We start from the raw sequence: 14,100 nt of genomic DNA on the forward strand, positions 1-14,100 counted from the left end.
CAGAGATCATAGAAACTACCTCTTTTTGTAAAATGTGGGCATCAATCAAGTAAGAAACATTCTATAGAAATTGGGATGCTTCAGCCTATAGAAAATGTGGGACTTTCCCACATCATAAATACTTGATAAAAAGCTAGAGCTATCATTGAGATTCTCTTTCTGTGACCAGATGGTAGAACAGCAGGAAGGGTGGATAATAATTCAGATTGAGACAATGAAAAACAATTATATTTTGAATATTTCTACTTAACATGGGTAAGCGGCTAAGCCACACTCAGTGACCTTCAAACATATATATCAAAACTAAACTAAGAAGTGGAGACAATTTAAAAATAACAGCATAATCTTTAACTGTACATGCATTCATGAATCAGACTACTTGGATGGACTCCTGGTTCTGATTTACAAGCTGTGTAACCTTTGACAAATTACTCAATCCCTCTGCACTTCACTATCCTTATATCTGCATTTCTGCCCTATCAAATGGGGAAAGTAGTAGTGCTATGCCCCTTATCATAGGGCTGTTGTGGGCTAGAGGATGTAATTCATGTAAAGAGCTTAGCACAGTGCCTGGCGCTCAAAAATCCCTCAGTATATGTTGTTTTATAAATATTGCCATATCTAGAACTGAGTGTAAATGACACGGTAGACTAGTAACAGGCAGGATAATTACAAAGAGAAAATAAGGATGATTTGGGGGAATTTCAGCTCATAAACATGCTTGCAGTACATATTGAGGTCATCACAGATTTGACATTGGAGATGAAAAAATGACTACAGGCTTCCAGGGTGGTGCCTAGTGGTAAAGAACCTCCCTGCCAATGCAGGAGACATAAGAGATGTGTGTTCGAGCCTTTTGTCAAGAAGATCCCCTGGAGGAGGGCATGGTAACCCACTTTAGTGTTCTTGCCTGGAGAATCCCATGGACAGAGGAGCCTGGTGGGCTATAGTCCATAGGGTGGCAAAGAGTCTGACATGACTGAAGCAACTTAGCATGCACGCATTACACTACAGATCTTACAGAACAAGAAGGTTGATCTCTGAAACTTTTCAAAATAGGTCTATGTATATACATTTAAAAAAATATTTAAATATGCATTTATTTGACTGTGTCAGGTCTTAGTTTCAGCACTCGGGATTTTCACTGCATCACCTGGGATCTCTAGTTGTGGCGTGTGGACTTCAGTAGTTGGGGCTCATGGGCTTAGTTGCTCCGAGGCATGTGGGATTTCAATTCCCCAACCAGGGATTGAACCCTCATCTCCTGCACTGCAAGGCAAATTTTTACCCACTGTACCACCAGGGAAGTCCCTCTGAAACTTTTGAACACTTTTTGTCTTACTGACCTCCCTGAACACTGCATTAAAAAAAAACACCAAAAAAAGAACCCGCCTCCCCAAAACCCTATGTTCTGTGCAGTCACAAGTTTCTGCTGATGGTGTTAAATGTATAGAAGCACTTGAATTCAGCAGATATGCTGATCAGCAGATCACTGGCAAATCCAATATCACGTGACTGACACTATAGGTATATCATAAGCACTAAACATGGCACCTCTCAGACAGCAACATCCTGTACAGTTTGCTTTACAATATCTTCCTCACCTAGAGGATTCCAGGAATGCTGTCTCACAAAAATGAGGTTTCTCCATATACTGTGGGCTTCCCAGGTGGCCCTAGTGATAAAGAACCTGCCTGCCAATGCAGGAGAGAAGTAAGAGATGCAGGTTTGATCCCTGGGGCGGGAAGATCCCTGGAGGAGGACATGGCAACTCACTGCAGTATTCTTGCCTAGAAGATCCCATGGACAGAGGAGCCTGGTGGGCTAGAGTCCATGGGGTCACACAGAGATGGACATGACTGAAGTGACTTAGCACGCATACACACCATCTACTGTAATATTCCTAATGGGATCTGGCCTAATTCTAATGCTGGGCATAGGCATGCTGTCACATGAATGCAGTCTTGCTCTGCTCCTGAAGGATGTATGTTTGCTTTTCCTAAAATGATTTGTTGACTCATACACATTCTTTTTCCAGAAAGCTCCTTAAATTTGGAACATTTTAATTTTTTTCCTATGCAGTCACTAAACCATAAAACTTAAACAGAATTAGGCATGTGTTTTGATTTGTCTCCTGCTCTGCCAAGTTGGAAGAGTTCCCAGTACTGAGTGATTTATTTGCCAGCAAAGCCACAAAAGCACAAATGAGACCCCAAGGGTTACAAATGCTTTTGTAATATCTGTGTTCTAATGGATGGCTAATTATTTTTGGCTTGAGACCTGTTTATAACAAAACAAAAATTAGGAGAGCTGGAATTCTAACATCATTTAATCTAACTCTTAATGTTACTGATGAGGTCATAATGACCTGATCAAAATTCCTCAGTAACAGAAAAGCTGATGGGGGATCTTTCTCCTGCAGAGCTCACAGCAAATCCCAGTGATGCACCTGTAGTCTTAGACTATCATAAGCCTCTCTGCTGACACCAGCACTGTCCCCCTCCAGAAGCTAGGAGTTAGCTATTTTCCGTTCATATTATTAACAAGGATGCCTGTGTGTGCACGCACGCACGCTCAGTTGCTCAATCGTGTACAACTCTTCTGCAATCCCACGGACTGTAGCTTGCCAGGCTTCTCTGTCCATGAGATTCTCCATGTAAGAATACTGGCGTGGGTTGCCATTTCCTACTCCACGGGATCTTCCCAACATGGGGATTAAACCTGAGTCTCCTGCATTGGCAGGTGGATTCTTTCACCACTGAGCCACCTGGGAAGCCTGATTAGCAAGGATAGTGAATACTACCATTTAGAAATCAGGAACAACCTGAATATTTATAACAGGAAACTAATACTATAACTGTGGCCTTGCCAGATAACTCAGGAACACACATTTATTTAACACCATGTTTTTGAAGACTGTTTAATGACAATGAAAAATAATTGGGACGTATGTACCCATGAACTCATGACTTTGGCTTGGCTAGGACAGTGTAAAGACTGTGGCTTTTATTTTGAAATGAGAAACTGCTGGAACGTTTTGGTTGTGGAGTGGTATGATCCCGCTTAGTTTTTAATAAGATCGCACTGTTTAGCCATACTGAACAAGGCTGGTTGTGGTAGAGGTGATGAGGTTTGGATTCTAGCTAGTTATCTATCACAGTGTTAGGTTTTGAAAACTATTTTCCCACAATCTATCATTTATTATATGGGGATTTAAATATGTATTTAATATATTTTATCAATAGAATTTATGAGGAACTGCAAAAACGTTGGGTGATAGGTCTTCTCCATGAAAATAACACCAAGTCTGATTTTTCCTTTCCTTCTCAAACACCTGCTTCTATACCAACCATTACTCTATCTCTATGGAGCCAGGTAAGATTCCTTTGGGACTTCTTTGTCCAGTCACCAGAAGAACCAAGTTGAGGTCCAGGAAGCATCAAACATCAGTTAGGGCCCATCCTTAATAAAATATTCACTGGTCAGCAACAAAATAAGAAAATTTACAAAGTCAAATATATTCCTTTTAAGGGATTTTTAAAAAAATTCTGTAACATTTTGTATCCTTGGGATAGAATGTTCTGTTTTCTTGAAATGATGATGTGCATGGTAATATTTGTGAAGCTTTACTTATATACTTATTTAAAGCAGAATAAAAAGTTTGCAACTTTATATTAGTCACCAAAAGTTCTACTGTTTCTGGTCCATAATGCTCATGTCTGAAAAGCACAGCATTAGTCTGTATGGCAAAATCTTTTCACATATGCCTATTGTGAATGCCTCTTTTTTTTTTTTTTTCTTTGTAACTGAATGAGAAATGACCACTAAAATTTTGTATTCACAATCTACTTTTATCTTTTCCCAGGAAATAAATGTTAGTTGGAACTGAACATGGGAAAAGCAAAATTAATTGGTTTAATTCCTTCATCATTAAAGTTTTGCTCAGTTAGAATAGAGTAGTTTTTACTTTGGTTATATAAGTAATACATATTACTTATATGTATTATAGGAAGTTTGAAAAATATGGCAGAGAATAAACTATCCATAATGCTATCATGCAGATTTCAACCATGGTTGATACTTTAGTATATTTCTTCTTATCTTTTGAAATGTGTTAGAGATGGATGCATGTATTTTTTTCACAAAATGGAGATTACATGGTTGTTTCTTTAGTATATTACATCAAAAAGCTATTATAGAGGCTCTGATACTTAGAAAACTTAGCAACCCATTACTCATACTCTCAAATCTAGTTTGCTCATCAGAAATGTGCAAATGAAACTGCATATATTTGAAAGACTGGGGTGATGAAAAACATGCATGGGAAAAACTACAGGTTCCCCAATGTCTGAGAAAATTCCTTCAAGTTAAAATAGAGCTTAATTGATCTTAAAGACATATTACTATATCATGAGACTAATAAGGTAAAATAGGGACAAGCAATTTTTAAAAATCAAATTATGCTTCAGCTTGGCATGGAAGTAACCCTATAAGCAAGAGAAACAGGTCTTTCTATTTTTGCTCTTAGGAACTCTGACAAGAGATTTAAATTTCAGCACATCCCTAAAGACTTTTCTTTCCAGTTTACCATAGTGCCTGGAAATCATGCCTTTGACTTTGGTAATGAAGACTTCAAGTTTACAATTGCATATAAAAATCTCTCCAAGCTTCTAGATAAAATACATTAGAGGAGAAAAGGACAAAAACATACAACATTAAAACCTAAAATGACTGGACAGTTAAATACAAAAATACGAGTGAAATCTTTACAGTATCAGGCACATAAATAAAACTAAATTAGGAAATCAACCCCACATTCATCTATTAAAACATTGCCTAAAGATACATGCTTGAGTCTTATGAAAAAATCCTTGTAACAAGAGACTGGCAGGCTCAAAAGGATGTATTTTAAAAAACACATACTTCTGAAAATGATCTACTCCACAACATGAAGTTTTTCAGGAAGCCATGTGTATAAAATAAGAACAGAAATATAAAAGAGATAAATAGGTTTAAATAAAAAATTCAAACAGATAATATGAAAAGAGGGAGATGTAGGAAGGGATTCTAAGGAGGGAAAAATAGAAACAGTAGAACGAAAAACATATTGGATGTAAGAAAGGACAATTGATAGTATGGAGAATGAATAGTAATGTGGGAAGTGAGCTTCCCAGGTGGTTTTTCTGGAACTCTCTTGCTTTTTTGATGATCCAGCGGATGTTGGCAATTTGATTTCTGGTTCCTCTGCCTTTTCTAAAACCAGCTTGAACATCTGGAAGTTAATGGTTCACATATTGCTGAAGCCTGGCTTGGAGAATTGGGAGCATTACTTTACTAGCGTGTGAGATGAGTGCAATTGTGCAGTAGTTTGAGCATTCTTTGGCATTGCCTTTCTTTGGGATTGGAATGAAAACTGACCTTTTCCAGTCCTGTGGCCACTGCTGAGTTTTCTAAATTTGCTGGCATAATGAGTACAGCACTTTCACAGCATCATCTTTCAGGATTTGAAATAGCTCAACTGGTATTCCATCACCTCCATTAGCTTTGTTAGTAGTGATGCTTCCTAAGGCCCACTTGACTTCACATCCAGGATGTCTGGCTCTAGGTGAGGGATCACACCATCATGATTATCTGGGTCATGAAGATCTTTTTTGTACAGTTCTTCTGTGTATTCTTGCCACCTCTTCTTAATATCTTCTGCTTCTGTTAGGTCCATACCATTTCTGTCCTTTATTGAGCCCACCTTTGCATGAAATGTTCCCTTAGTATCTTTAATTTTCTTGAAGAGATTTCTAGTCTTTCCCATTCTATTGTTTTCCTCTATTTTTTTTTTTTTTTTTGCATTGATCACTGAGGAAGGCTTTCTTATCTCTCCTTGCTATTATTTGGGACTCTGCATTCAAGTGGGTATATGTTTCCTTATCTCCTTTGTTTTTTGCTTCTCTTCTTTTCTCAGCTATTTGTAAGGCCTCCTAAGACAGCCATTTTGCTTTTTTACATTTCTTTTTCTTGGGGATGGTCTTCCTCCTTGTCTCCAGTACGATGTCACGAACCTTCGTCCATTGTTCATCAGGCACTCTATCTACCAGATCTAGTCCCTTCAATCTATTTCTCATTCCCACTGTATAATCATAAGGGATTTGATTTAGGTCATATCTGAATGGTCTAGTGGTTTTCCCCACTTTTTCAATTGAAGTCTGAATTTGGTAATAAGGAGTTCATGATCTGAGCCACAGTAAGTTCCTGGTCTTGTTTTTGCTGACTGTATAGAGCTTCTCCATCTTTGGCTGCAAAGAGTATAATCAGTCTGATTTCAGTGTTGACCATCTGGTGATGTCCACGTGTAGAGTCTCTTGTGTTGTTGGAAGAGGGTGTTTGCTATGACCAGTGCATTCTCTTGACAAAACTCTATTAGCCTTTGCCCTGCTTCATTCTGTACTCCAAGGCCAAATTTGCCTTTTACTCCCGGTGTTTCTTGACTTCCTGCTTTTGCATTCCAGTCCCCTATAATGAAAAGGACATCTTTTTTGGGTGTTAGTACTAAAAGGTCTTGTAGGTCTTCATAAAACCGTTCAAATTCAGCTTCTTCAGTGTTACTAGTTGGGGCATAGACTTGGATTACTGTGATATTGAATGGTTTGCCTTGGAAACAGAGATCATTCCGTCATTTTTGAGATTGCTTCCAAGTACTGCATTTCAGACTCTTTTGTTGACTATGATGGCTACTCCATTTCTTCTAAGGGATTCCTGCCCACAGTAGTAGATATAATGGTCATCTGAGTTAAATTCACCCATTCCAGTCCATTTTAGTTCACTGTTTCCTAGAATATCAACGTTCACTCTTGCCATCTCCTGTTCGACCACTTCCAATTTGCCTTGATTCATGGACCTAACATTCCAGTTTCCTATGCAATATTGCTCTTTACAGCATCAGACCTTGCTTCCATCAACAGTCACATCCACAACTGGATGTTGTTTTTGCTTTGGGTCCATCCCTTCATTCTTTCTGGAGTTATTTCTCCACTGATCTCTGGTAGCATATTGGGCACCTACCGACCTGGGTAGTTCCTCTTTCAGTATCCTATCTTTTTGCCTTTTCATGCTGTTCATTGGGGTTCTCAAGTCAAGAATACTGAAGTGGCTTGCCATTCCCTTCTCCAGTGAACCACATTCTGTCATACCTCTCCACCATGACCCATCCATCTTGGGTGACCCTACATGGCATGGCTTAGTTTCATTGAGTTAGACAAGGCTGTGGCCCATGTGATCAAATTGGCTAGTTTTCTGTGATTGTGGTTTCAGTCTGTCTGCCCTCTGATGCCCTTTCTTGGTGCCTACTGTCTTATTGGGGTTTCTCTTACCTTGGATGTGGAGTATCTCTTCATGGCTTCTCCAGCACCCCTACAATAGTTTCTTGGGATGATAAAGAAATCATTTAGATATGGGAAGTATGCTAAATTCTTATTTTGACATGGGAATTTCAAAATAACAAAAATTAACTTCTATTTCAGATACCTAAAATGAAGTTTCAATGGTAGTACCATACAGTCAAGGCACCTTGTGATTGGTGCAAGTGAAAATGGCGGAATTATAGATGGTGCAAACTGGGAGTTGTACATAGTGTACAGCCTCTTCTATCAATGCATCAGTGCATAGAGGAGTATGGGGTGGGTGTGAGGTAATCCACCTGGAGACTGTGGTGAAAACTAGGTTGTGAACTACTGGGCACAAAAAAAAACTTTTGATAAATTCAATGATAATTGCTATAAGCATGTAAAACAGTATTTATACCTTCCCACATAGTGGAGAAGGGGACAGAAAAGAAGTATGGGCTATCTGTAACAAAAGACAGGCAAAGGAAATAGAAAAGTAGGTGACAGAGTACAACTGAACACATAAATATGGCAGTAAATGCAAGTGGATTGAACTCCTCTTAAGAGTAAGAAAGTCTCATTTAGAAACAAGTTTCAGATTTCAAAACAGAAAATTCAGTGACATGCTATTTACCAACAACCCCTAAAATGAGGTATATGTGTGTGCTCAGTCACCAAGTCATGTCCAACTCTTTGCCACCCCATGAACTGTAGCCTCCCAGGCTCCTCTGTCCATAGGATTTTCCAGGCAAGAATACTGGAGTGGGTTACGATTCCTTCCTTCAGGGGCTCTTACTAACCCAGAGATCAATCCTGGGTCTCCTGCATCTCCTGCATTAGTAGATGCTTTACCACTGAGTCACCTGGGAAAGCCCAAAATGAGGTATAAGGAGAATTAAAAGGTTGGGTAAAAATAATGCAGACAAAAACAAAGTATGGTCACTATATATTGTTATAATAAAAATAATAAAATAGAAATGAGCTGACACTTACTTAGTACTCCGAATGTATAACATTTAATCCTCTTGGTGGTTCTGAGGTGGTTAGACAATGTCAAATTCCAGTTCAAAAGCAATAATCAGGACAAATATTTTATCAGAGATAATTTCAAATGGAAATGTAACATTCACAGATCAATATGCACCAAAGAGTATTGAATCAAAATATAAAGTAATAATTATAAATACAAGAAATGAGAGACATCAAAGTGGAACACTTAAATAAACTTCTCTTAGTTTCTGACATATCAAGTAGGAAAACCATAAATGAACAAGATCTAAATACTGTAATTTAACAACATTGGTTTAATCAATATATCACAGCATTTTAATGGTGACAAATTATAAATAATCTACATGTCAACAGTGGAGAGTTTATTCAATAGATTAGAGCTAATATAGCCATTCATCAGCTATTAAAAATGATATTGTAGATGTTTTAATGACATTGTAATTTAATTATCAATTAAATGGAAAAGCAGATATATAATAATATATAAAGCATGTCTGAATTTTGTTTTCTTAAATGTCTGCACATGGAAAATATAAAGTAAATGGCACATTAAATGTTAATATCAGTTATCTCCAGATCTTGTGATTATGGGTGTCTTTTATTAGTATTAATATTTTTGCACTTAAAAATACCTCTTCAAAGGATATTTTTGCTTCTGCAATCTGAGCAAAACATAATTGACCTTTGTTTAATGATTGACTCTGATATTCTGAACATCCCACTTGATTCTCACAACTTAAGAGGGCAGCGTACAGATTTTAAAGGGGAGAAAAATCAAAGTTCAAAAATGTAAAGTGGCTTTTTTTAATGTCACAGTTAATGGCAGGGCTGGGTAAAACCCTGATTCTGACCTCAAATGCTGAGGACTTTCCAGTGCCTTCTGCGTAAACCATGTCTCCACAATGGCCTGGCTTCAGCACCTCAGGTGATTCACGCCCTCAGGTAGTAAACTGTATAAACCTGTACAGCTTAATAGGAGTTTTCATCTAAGATGATGGGAAAAAGAGGCAACTACATTGATTATTAGCACTGCATGAACAAGGAGTGTAGGAATGAGATGAATACATTTTGATGGATGCTGATGGTACAAATAGTCCCGGAAGCCAGAGCCAGTCAGTTTAAAAGGCCTTGAAGGACAAGTTCCACCGGGTTAGTATCTTTACTAATGTAGCCTTGAAAGAAAGTGACCCTTTAAATATAAACATGTTATTGTGACTTGCATTTTAAGCCTCAAGACCACTTTGAAGTGTCACTCTGGGTATCTGTAAACCAACATTAGGATTCCCAGTTTTAGAACCAGCTCTGAGACCTATCCTCATGGTCACAGTTGAGTAATAAGTCACTTGGGCATCACTTTCCATTATTTATGAGCTATTAGCAACCCTTCAGTTTCCATTTCTCTCGGTAGCTGAACAGTATTAGTGCCTCAACTACAATTCAAATAGATTTCGGATTTTTGTTCAATGGAAAATGTTTAATGGTCACTTTGAGGTTTGCTTCATAAGTGTCAACAGTCTTCAGAGAATGGTTTTATTTCTTCCGATTGGAATGGTTTTCCACTTCTAGATGTAAGAGGTCTAATTTCTAATTTTTGCACAATATGTAAATTAATTTAAGTCTTTTACTAAATGGACATTTTGATATCATGGAAATAGCTTTCTAATTTTTCCCTAATTGCTTAAATAACATGTCTTTGTGAAAATTCAGACAATAATGAAAAATCTAAGAAGAAACTAAAAATTCCCTAAAATTCCACCAAAATAAAATTACTACCACTATCATTTTTGTCACTATCTTTTCATGTTTTTACTGCACATTCACACATAGTCTACCATAAGTTAGATATAATATATGCTGCTTTTTTATTACAGAGTTCTCTTTTTCCTCACCCCCATCCACATCATCACCCCCCAAAGACATCAGCGTTAACATCAATGGGCGCTCTTCCATACCTATATCTCATTTCTAAATAAACTAAGAACATATGTAATTTATCCCCATGAACATTATATGTTCTCTGAAATTTTGTAAATGAGAAGACAGGATCTTGTCATGAAAAAAAAATGAAGTTGTGTTAATCACTTCTCTACTTTCTAAACTTTACATCACAGAAATCTCTAGATCTTATGGTCGCAAATGCTCCATGGAGTGGATGTGCTGTACTTTATTGAGCCCTTCCCATTAGTGGAGCAGGCACTTCACCTCCAGCTTTTCTCTACCACAGTGTAACAAACAACCCGGTGCGTGTGTCCCTGTGGGCTAATGCCCTTATTTTTATGGGATGGATTCCTAGAAATGGACCTTCTAGTCCAAGGTATAGTTGAATTTTAATAGGCATTGTCAAGATTGCTTTCCAAATAGGTTGTAAAGTTCACATTTCCATCAGCAAAGTCTATGAAGACCCTCTTTCCCATATCTCAATTAATAGTAGGTATTTTCATTTCTTTTCATCTTGTGTACCTGATTGTTAGGAAATAATATCTCTTTTTACTTTGTTTGCTTTTCTCTGACTACATGTGAAGCTGGTCATCCTTTTTCATATTCATTTGTTACTTAGATGTGCTCTTTTGTCAATTTTCCATTCACTTTTTTCTATTGGGCTCTCCCTTATCAATTTCAAATGATTATATATTAAAAACACTAAGAATATTTTTCATGTTAAATAACAGTTATTAATAATTACCTCAATCTACCATATGTCTATTGGCTTTATGACATCTTTTTCTGTACAAGAAAAAATCTTTAAATGTAGTTAAAAATTCATCTTTTTGTATAGTTTCAGGGGGTCTAGCCTTGGTTAAAACTCTCCCAATTCTTAAATTATACATGTTTTCCTGACTTATTCTACTTTTTTAAAAAAATTATCTTTAATCTACATAGAATTCTTTATATAAAGATCCAACTTGTCTTCTGGATTAATAGACAATTATACCAGCAAGACTTTCTAAATGATCATTTTTCCCCACTGAATTGAGATGGTTTTTGTATGTTCATTTTTATGTAATAATTCTCCTACCACTCTCTTGTTATGCTCTGCTAGTCTAGATATATGTCAAAATTAATTATTATAAAGTATGTTATATAGTGTATTTATACCTTATAAATATATTACATTTCGTAGTATATTTCAGCATCCTGTATGGCAAGTCCGTCTCCCCCCAGCTTGGTGACAATTACTTGGTGGTTAATCGGTTGAAAACACACACTCTGGAGTCAGATTGAAACTTGGCTTCAAGCTATTTCATCTCTCTCTCTCATCGTACCTATCTGTAAAATCAGGATGATAGTATTGATCACAAACAGTTGTGAAGATTTAGTGAAATATAACATAGAACACTTAGAAAATTCCCTGATATATTTTAAGCACTGAAAACTTAAGTAGCTTTTGTAATTTTCTTAACCGTTGTGCAACTTTTCTTTCATATGAATTGTATTACCTCTTTCTTTCAATCCAAACTCTCCAAAATCAACTCTTGGAAGTCTAACTGCAATTACATTAAAAATGTGTATTTATTTTGGGATGATTAACATTTTTAGGATAAAGTCCCACATCCTAAAATTCTGTTATGTTTATTTTATGTTGTTTGTAATTTATGCCTTTTCAGATCTTTACAGTCTTCAGTATGACCCTAGTTTAATTGATGTAAAATGTGTACCTTTCTTTTTACATTTATTCTTAAGTTTTAAAAATATTTTCTTACTATTTTGGATGCAACATTATTTCCATTTTCAGTTTGAGATGATTATTACCAGTGTAGGAAAAAAGTGTCATCTTGTTTATCATTCTAGAATTTTTTATTAGTCTCTCATTTTTTCTAGATAAAGACATATCAACAAGAGAGATGTGTGTATACCTTCTTTATCAATATTAACATTTAGTATTTCATTTTCTTTTTTTTTTAGTATTTCATTTTCTTGTCTTTATATTCTCATCTAAATATTCTTTGATTATAAGGATGATGTATTCTTGCTATCATGAGAGCAAAGGTGAGAGGGTGACTAAAGGATTCTACTAGACGTAAGCAAAGGATATCAATTCTTTTACTATAAGTAAAGGATGTGTCTTACCATACAGAGAGCAGGGGACTCTCAGAGCATCATCCCTAATATTCAAGTCTCCCCAAGGCAGCCTCTACCAGTGATAGCGGTCAACCAGGATGAAGATCCCACCAGGGCTTTTTGAAGCAAAGTCACCATCTCCAGGAGTATTTCATATCTTGCTAATCTCTTCCAACTAATCTCAGAACTCCAGTGTTATATATTCCTGGCTAATAGGGTTAGGGAGAAGGCAATGGCACCCCACTCCAGTACTCTTGCCTGGAAAATCCCATGGGCGGAGGAGCCTGGTAGGCTGCAGTCCATGGGGTCGAGAAGAGTCAGACACAACTGAGCGACTTGACTTTCACTTTTCACTTTCATGAATTGGAAAAGGAAATGGCAACCCACTCCAATGTTCTTGCCTGGACAATCCCAGGGATGGGGGAGCCTGATAGGCTGCCGTCTATGGGGTCGCACAGAGTAGGACACAACTGAAGTGACTTAGCAGCAGCAGCAGCAATAGGGTTAGGTGACTAATAAAAACTCCAGAAGAATTTAAAGACAATCTCTTTACTAACACTGAGATTGAATAATATGCTTTTTCTATTTTTTTCTCAGTTAAGAGGGAATTACTGTAATTTACTCGTCTTCTCATTTGATCATTCAGCAAGCATTTACAAGGTTCCTGTAAGGTGACTGCTACTACAAGATTTGTCTTGAAAGCTGATTCTTGCTTTTAGAAGATGCCAGTATAGATTGGGAATAAGACATAGGAACAAATAATGGAAATGTTACAAGTTTATAATACAAATTGGTATTGAGAAACATGCAGGATCTGGAATTTTACCCTTTAACAAATGAGCTTATTGTTTCTTGTGCCAGTTAAAGACTTGAGACTTCCGGATAATAAAGATTTTATTATTCACGGCAAAAGTAGTAATCAGAGCTTCAGGCTCATTTGCATTAGTTTCCTTTGTCCTCTGGGTCCTACTACGGTGACACAGGTACTACAGCGCGCCCACCATGATTGTCAGCACACTCAGTGGGTTGTGTCACAGGAGAGGAACATTGAACTTGAGGAATTCACTGCTTTTACAGCTATGGGAGGCCAGCCTGCTCTAAACGGAGACATTACCACATCACTTAAGGCTGTCTCAGAGAAGGCACTGACATCCCACTCCAGTACTCTTGCCTGGAAAATCCCATGGACAGAGGAGCCTGGTAGGCTGTAGTCCATGGGGTTGCAAAGAGTCGAACACGACTGAGCAACTTCACTTTCACTTTTCACTTTCATGCATTGGAGAAGGAAATGGCAACCCACTCCAGTGTTCTTGCCTGGAGAATCCCAGGGATGGAGGAGCCTGGTAGGCTGCAGTCCATGGGGTCACACAGAGTCACAACTGAAGTGACTTAGCAGTAGCAGCAGTAAGGCTGCCTGCTGCAAATACAACCCCCCAAAATGAGACGAGTGATGAGTGGTCAGGGATTTGTATTCTTGGCACACCAGCAAGATCACACAGGAGCACTCAGGGTCCATGGCAGATTGCCTGTATGAATAGCAAGTACAACAACCAGAGGTTATTAAGACTGAAGTCATTTCAGGAAATGTGATTCAATAATTTTACAATCAAACACATAGTAATTTTCTGTTGGTTGGTTTAACCACTGCAACTATCTT

At 37.4% G+C, this 14,100-nt stretch overlaps 1 protein-coding gene and 1 long non-coding RNA gene across 2 annotated transcripts in view; one reads left to right on the forward strand and one right to left on the reverse strand.

Annotated features, from left to right (window-relative positions):
* Positions 1–14,100, forward strand: part of STAT4 (signal transducer and activator of transcription 4) — a 105,319-nt gene that overhangs the window by 35,995 nt on the left and 55,224 nt on the right. The gene's annotated exons all lie outside the window — the stretch shown is intronic.
* The window catches only part of LOC147378123 (uncharacterized), a 65,280-nt gene continuing 64,498 nt past the window's right edge, over positions 13,319–14,100 (reverse strand). The window contains exon 3 of the long non-coding RNA XR_015144800.1: positions 13,319–13,969. This is a non-coding gene — a long non-coding RNA (uncharacterized LOC147378123). The remainder of the gene's footprint in view (positions 13,970–14,100) is intronic.

Source organism: Bos grunniens, chromosome 2 (assembly GCF_055505025.1).
Source record: "Bos grunniens cultivar Pamir isolate PY7600 chromosome 2, Bosgru_T2T1.0, whole genome shotgun sequence".
Lineage (NCBI taxonomy): Eukaryota > Metazoa > Chordata > Mammalia > Artiodactyla > Bovidae > Bos > Bos grunniens.